The sequence below is a fragment of the Hyla sarda genome, unplaced genomic scaffold (genome assembly GCF_029499605.1).
Source record: "Hyla sarda isolate aHylSar1 unplaced genomic scaffold, aHylSar1.hap1 scaffold_572, whole genome shotgun sequence".
NCBI lineage: Eukaryota > Metazoa > Chordata > Amphibia > Anura > Hylidae > Hyla > Hyla sarda.
This window is the reverse complement of record NW_026610584.1, coordinates 110,901-118,147: the sequence shown is the minus strand read 5'-3', so window position 1 is coordinate 118,147 and position 7,247 is coordinate 110,901. Positions and strand designations below refer to the sequence as shown.

General features: G+C 40.9%; 1 long non-coding RNA gene across 1 annotated transcript; it reads right to left on the bottom strand.

The window, feature by feature from the left end:
• Nucleotides 1-230: 230 nt before the first annotated feature.
• On the bottom strand, nt 231-7,032 carry LOC130340155 (uncharacterized). The gene is made up of 3 exons (XR_008880338.1): nt 5,184-7,032; nt 2,583-4,086; nt 231-1,485 (listed from the first exon to the last, which is right to left on the bottom strand). It is a non-coding gene; the product is annotated as an uncharacterized LOC130340155 (long non-coding RNA).
• Between the last annotated feature and the right edge of the window lie 215 nt (nt 7,033-7,247).

Here is a 7,247-nt window from a genome sequence, read left to right as displayed (position 1 = left end):
ATTATAAAAGGATAGCAGCATTAGTGAAAAATACACATTTTGAACCCAAAAACCCATTTGAGTTTTTAAGTTCAAAATCCAGGCCTACCTCCTCCCCATCAGCCTGCCTGTCCATCTCCAAAAATACCCTGTTTTAATAATTATGCACTCTTCATTTGCTTTGGAAAAGCAAATAGTTAAGTTGCCATATGCTGCTATCCTTTCATCGATTTGTGCTTCTACACCTATGTTCCCAAACCATCATACACTCATACTGTTTTCACTTTGCCAAGTTATCGAACAACCTGGCCCCAAAATTATGGATTATAAAAGGATAGCAGCATAAGGGAAAAATACACATTTTGAACCCAAAAACCCATTTGAGTTTTTAAGTTCAAAATACAGGCCTACCTCCTCCCCTACAGCCTGCCTGTCCATCTCCAAAAATACCCTTTTTAATAATTATACGCTCCTCCTTTGCATTGAAAAAAAGCAAACAGTAAAGTTGCCAGATGCAGCCATCCTTTCATCCATTTGTCCTTCTGCATCTATTTTCCCAAACCATGCACTCATACTGTTATTATGTCGCCAAGTAATTAGACTACCTGGCCCAAAAATTATGGATTATAAAAGGATAGCAGCATAAGGGAAAAATACACATTTTGAACCCAAAAACCCATTTGAGTTTTTAAGTTCAAAATACAGGCCTACCTCCTCCCCTACAGCCTGCCTGTCCATCTCCAAAAATACCCTTTTTAATAATTATACGCTCCTCCTTTGCATTGAAAAAAAAGCAAACAGTAAAGTTGCCAGATGCAGCCATCCTTTCATCCATTTGTCCTTCTGCATCTATTTTCCCAAACCATGCACTCATACTGTTATTATGTCGCCAAGTAATTAGACTACCTGGCCCAAAAATTATGGATTATAAAAGGATAGCAGCATTAGTGAAAAATACACATTTTGAACCCAAAAACCCATTTGAGTTTTTAAGTTCAAAATACAGGCCTACCTCCTCCCCTACAGCCTGCCTGTCCATCTCCAAAAATACCCTTTTTAATAATTATACGCTCCTCCTTTGCATTGAAAAAAAGCAAACAGTAAAGTTGCCAGATGCGGCCATCCTTTCATCCATTTGTCCTTCTGCATCTATTTTCCCAAACCATGCACTCATACTGTTATTATGTCGCCAAGTAATTAGACTACCTGGCCCCAAAATTATGGATTATAAAAGGATAGCAGCATACGGGAAAAATACACATTTTGAACCCAAAAACCCATTTGAGTTTTTAAGTTCAAAATACAGGCCTACCTCCTCCCCTACAGCCTGCCTGTCCATCTCCAAAAATACAGTTTTTAATAATTATACACTCTTCGTTTGCTTTGGAAAACAAACAGTTAAGTTGCCATATGCTGCTATCCTTTCATCGATTTGTGCTTCTACACCTATGTTCCCAAACCATCATACACTCATACTGTTTTCACTTTGCTAAGTTATCGGACAACCTGGCCCCAAAATTATGGATTATAAAAGGATAGCAGCATAAGGGAAAAATACACATTTTGAACCCAAAAACCCATTTGAGTTTTTAAGTTCAAAATACAGGCCTACCTCCACCCCTACAGCCTGCCTGTCCATCTCCAAAAATACCCTTTTTAATAATTATACGCTCCTCCTTTGCATTGAAAAAAAGCAAACAGTAAAGTTGCCAGATGCGGCCATCCTTTCATCCATTTGTCCTTCTGCATCTATTTTCCCAATTTATGCACTCATACTGTTATTATGTCGCCAAGTAATTAGACTACCTGGCCCAAAAATTATGGATTATAAAAGGATAGCAGCATAAGGGAAAAATACACATTTTGAAGCCAAAAACCCATTTGAGTTTTTAAGTTCAAAATACAGGCCTACCTCCTCCCCTACAGCCTGCCTGTCCATCTCCAAAAATACCCTTTTTAATAATTATACGCTCCTCCTTTGCATTGAAAAAAAGCAAACAATAAAGTTGCCAGATGCGGCCATCCTTTCATCCATTTGTCCTTCTGCATCTATTTTCCCAAACCATGCACTCATACCGTTATTATGTCGCCAAGTAATTAGACTACCTGGCCCAAAAATTATGGATTATAAAAGGATAGCAGCATTAGTGAAAAATACACATTTTGAAGCCAAAAACCCATTTGAGTTTTTAAGTTCAAAATACAGGGGGAGAGAAGAGGCGCCGGCAATGGGGCAACGGCACCGAAAGCCAGGGGGGGATAAGGGGCAGCGGCACCCATTGCCGGTGCCGCTGCCCCGTTGCCTCCCCCATCCCTAGTTGTATAATTACCCTGTTGCCGGGGTCGGGTACGTGCTGCTTCAGGCCTCCGGTGGGGGGACACGGGGCAGCGGCGCCAGCAATGGGTGCCGCTGCCTCTTCTTTCCCCCTGTCTGTCGACGACGCTGCCCCATTGCCGGCGCCGTTTCTCTACCCCTGGCTATCGGCGCCGGCAATGGGGCAGCGGCACTGATAGCCAGGGGGAGAGAAGGTGCAGCAGCGCCGATAGCAGGGGTAACCATCAAACACTGATACTGTTTTCACTTTGCTAAGTTATCGGACAACCTGGCCCCAAAATTATGGATTATAAAAGGATAGCAGCATAAGGGAAAAAATACACATTTTGAACCCAAAAACCCATTTGAGTTTTTAAGTTCAAAATCCAGGCCTACCTCCTCCCCATCAGCCTGCCTGTCCATCTCCAAAAATACCCTGTTTTAATAATTATGCACTCTTCATTTGCTTTGGAAAAGCAAATAGTTAAGTTGCCATATGCTGCTATCCTTTCATCGATTTGTGCTTCTACACCTATGTTCCCAAACCATCATACACTCATACTGTTTTCACTTTGCCAAGTTATCGGACAACCTGGCCCCAAAATTATGGATTATAAAAGGATAGCAGCATAAGGGAAAAATACACATTTTGAACCCAAAAACCCATTTGAGTTTTTAAGTTCAAAATACAGGCCTACCTCCACCCCTACAGCCTGCCTGTCCATCTCCAAAAATACCCTTTTTAATAATTATACGCTCCTCCTTTGCATTGAAAAAAAGCAAACAGTAAAGTTGCCAGATGCGGCCATCCTTTCATCCATTTGTCCTTCTGCATCTATTTTCCCAAACCATGCACTCATACTGTTATTATGTCGCCAAGTAATTAGACTACCTGGCCCAAAAATTATGGATTATAAAAGGATAGCAGCATAAGGGAAAAATACACATTTTGAACCCAAAAACCCATTTGAGTTTTTAAGTTCAAAATACAGGCCTACCTCCTCCCCTACAGCCTGCCTGTCCATCTCCAAAAATACCCTTTTTAATAATTATACGCTCCTCCTTTGCATTGAAAAAAAAGCAAACAGTAAAGTTGCCAGATGCAGCCATCCTTTCATCCATTTGTCCTTCTGCATCTATTTTCCCAAACCATGCACTCATACTGTTATTATGTCGCCAAGTAATTAGACTACCTGGCCCAAAAATTATGGATTATAAAAGGATAGCAGCATTAGTGAAAAATACACATTTTGAACCCAAAAACCCATTTGAGTTTTTAAGTTCAAAATACAGGCCTACCTCCTCCCCTACAGCCTGCCTGTCCATCTCCAAAAATACCCTTTTTAATAATTATACGCTCCTCCTTTGCATTGAAAAAAAGCAAACAGTAAAGTTGCCAGATGCGGCCATCCTTTCATCCATTTGTCCTTCTGCATCTATTTTCCCAAACCATGCACTCATACTGTTATTATGTCGCCAAGTAATTAGACTACCTGGCCCCAAAATTATGGATTATAAAAGGATAGCAGCATACGGGAAAAATACACATTTTGAACCCAAAAACCCATTTGAGTTTTTAAGTTCAAAATACAGGCCTACCTCCTCCCCTACAGCCTGCCTGTCCATCTCCAAAAATACAGTTTTTAATAATTATACACTCTTCGTTTGCTTTGGAAAACAAACAGTTAAGTTGCCATATGCTGCTATCCTTTCATCGATTTGTGCTTCTACACCTATGTTCCCAAACCATCATACACTCATACTGTTTTCACTTTGCTAAGTTATCGGACAACCTGGCCCCAAAATTATGGATTATAAAAGGATAGCAGCATAAGGGAAAAATACACATTTTGAACCCAAAAACCCATTTGAGTTTTTAAGTTCAAAATACAGGCCTACCTCCACCCCTACAGCCTGCCTGTCCATCTCCAAAAATACCCTTTTTAATAATTATACGCTCCTCCTTTGCATTGAAAAAAAGCAAACAGTAAAGTTGCCAGATGCGGCCATCCTTTCATCCATTTGTCCTTCTGCATCTATTTTCCCAATTTATGCACTCATACTGTTATTATGTCGCCAAGTAATTAGACTACCTGGCCCAAAAATTATGGATTATAAAAGGATAGCAGCATAAGGGAAAAATACACATTTTGAAGCCAAAAACCCATTTGAGTTTTTAAGTTCAAAATACAGGCCTACCTCCTCCCCTACAGCCTGCCTGTCCATCTCCAAAAATACCCTTTTTAATAATTATACGCTCCTCCTTTGCATTGAAAAAAAGCAAACAATAAAGTTGCCAGATGCGGCCATCCTTTCATCCATTTGTCCTTCTGCATCTATTTTCCCAAACCATGCACTCATACCGTTATTATGTCGCCAAGTAATTAGACTACCTGGCCCAAAAATTATGGATTATAAAAGGATAGCAGCATTAGTGAAAAATACACATTTTGAAGCCAAAAACCCATTTGAGTTTTTAAGTTCAAAATACAGGGGGAGAGAAGAGGCGCCGGCAATGGGGCAACGGCACCGAAAGCCAGGGGGGGATAAGGGGCAGCGGCACCCATTGCCGGTGCCGCTGCCCCGTTGCCTCCCCCATCCCTAGTTGTATAATTACCCTGTTGCCGGGGTCGGGTACGTGCTGCTTCAGGCCTCCGGTGGGGGGACACGGGGCAGCGGCGCCAGCAATGGGTGCCGCTGCCTCTTCTTTCCCCCTGTCTGTCGACGACGCTGCCCCATTGCCGGCGCCGTTTCTCTACCCCTGGCTATCGGCGCCGGCAATGGGGCAGCGGCACTGATAGCCAGGGGGAGAGAAGGTGCAGCAGCGCCGATAGCAGGGGTAACCATCAAACACTGATACTGTTTTCACTTTGCTAAGTTATCGGACAACCTGGCCCCAAAATTATGGATTATAAAAGGATAGCAGCATAAGGGAAAAAATACACATTTTGAACCCAAAAACCCATTTGAGTTTTTAAGTTCAAAATCCAGGCCTACCTCCTCCCCATCAGCCTGCCTGTCCATCTCCAAAAATACCCTGTTTTAATAATTATGCACTCTTCATTTGCTTTGGAAAAGCAAATAGTTAAGTTGCCATATGCTGCTATCCTTTCATCGATTTGTGCTTCTACACCTATGTTCCCAAACCATCATACACTCATACTGTTTTCACTTTGCCAAGTTATCGGACAACCTGGCCCCAAAATTATGGATTATAAAAGGATAGCAGCATAAGGGAAAAATACACATTTTGAACCCAAAAACCCATTTGAGTTTTTAAGTTCAAAATACAGGCCTACCTCCACCCCTACAGCCTGCCTGTCCATCTCCAAAAATACCCTTTTTAATAATTATACGCTCCTCCTTTGCATTGAAAAAAAGCAAACAGTAAAGTTGCCAGATGCGGCCATCCTTTCATCCATTTGTCCTTCTGCATCTATTTTCCCAAACCATGCACTCATACTGTTATTATGTCGCCAAGTAATTAGACTACCTGGCCCAAAAATTATGGATTATAAAAGGATAGCAGCATAAGGGAAAAATACACATTTTGAACCCAAAAACCCATTTGAGTTTTTAAGTTCAAAATACAGGCCTACCTCCTCCCCTACAGCCTGCCTGTCCATCTCCAAAAATACCCTTTTTAATAATTATACGCTCCTCCTTTGCATTGAAAAAAAGCAAACAATAAAGTTGCCAAATGCGGCCATCCTTTCATCCATTTGTCCTTCTGCATCTATTTTCCCAAACCATGCACTCATACTGTTATTATGTCGCCAAGTAATTAGACTACCTGGCCCAAAAATTATGGATTATAAAAGGATAGCAGCATTAGTGAAAAATACACATTTTGAACCCAAAAACCCATTTGAGTTTTTAAGTTCAAAATACAGGCCTACCTCCTCCCCTACAGCCTGCCTGTCCATCTCCAAAAATACCCTTTTTAATAATTATACGCTCCTCCTTTGCATTGAAAAAAAGCAAACAGTAAAGTTGCCAGATGCGGCCATCCTTTCATCCATTTGTCCTTCTGCATCTATTTTCCCAAACCATGCACTCATACTGTTATTATGTCGCCAAGTAATTAGACTACCTGGCCCAAAAATTATGGATTATAAAAGGATAGCAGCATTAGTGAAAAATACACATTTTGAAGCCAAAAACCCATTTGAGTTTTTAAGTTCAAAATACAGGCCTACCTCCTCCCCTACAGCCTGCCTGTCCATCTCCAAAAATAAAGTTTTTAATAATTATACACTCTTCGTTTGCTTTGGAAAACTAACAGTTAAGTTACCATATGCTGCTATCCTTTCATCGATTTGTGCTTCTACACCTATGTTCCCAAACCATCATACACTCATACTGTTTTCACTTTGCCAAGTTATCGGACAACCTGGCCCCAAAATTATGGATTATAAAAGGATAGCAGCATAAGGGAAAAATACACATTTTGAACCCAAAAACCCATTTGAGTTTTTAAGTTCAAAATCCAGGCCTACCTCCTCCCCATCAGCCTGCCTGTCCATCTCCAAAAATACCCTGTTTTAATAATTATGCACTCTTCATTTGCTTTGGAAAAGCAAATAGTTAAGTTGCCATATGCTGCTATCCTTTCATCGATTTGTGCTTCTACACCTATGTTCCCAAACCATCATACACTCATACTGTTTTCACTTTGCCAAGTTATCGGACAACCTGGCCCCAAAATTATGGATTATAAAAGGATAGCAGCATAAGGGAAAAATACAAATTTTGAACCCAAAAATCCATTTGAGTTTTTAAGTTCAAAATACAGGCCTACCTCCACCCCTACAGCCTGCCTGTCCATCTCCAAAAATACCCTTTTTAATAATTATACGCTCCTCCTTTGCATTGAAAAAAAGCAAACAGTAAAGTTGCCAGATGCGGCCATCCTTTCATCCATTTGTCCTTCTGCATCTATTTTCCCAAACCA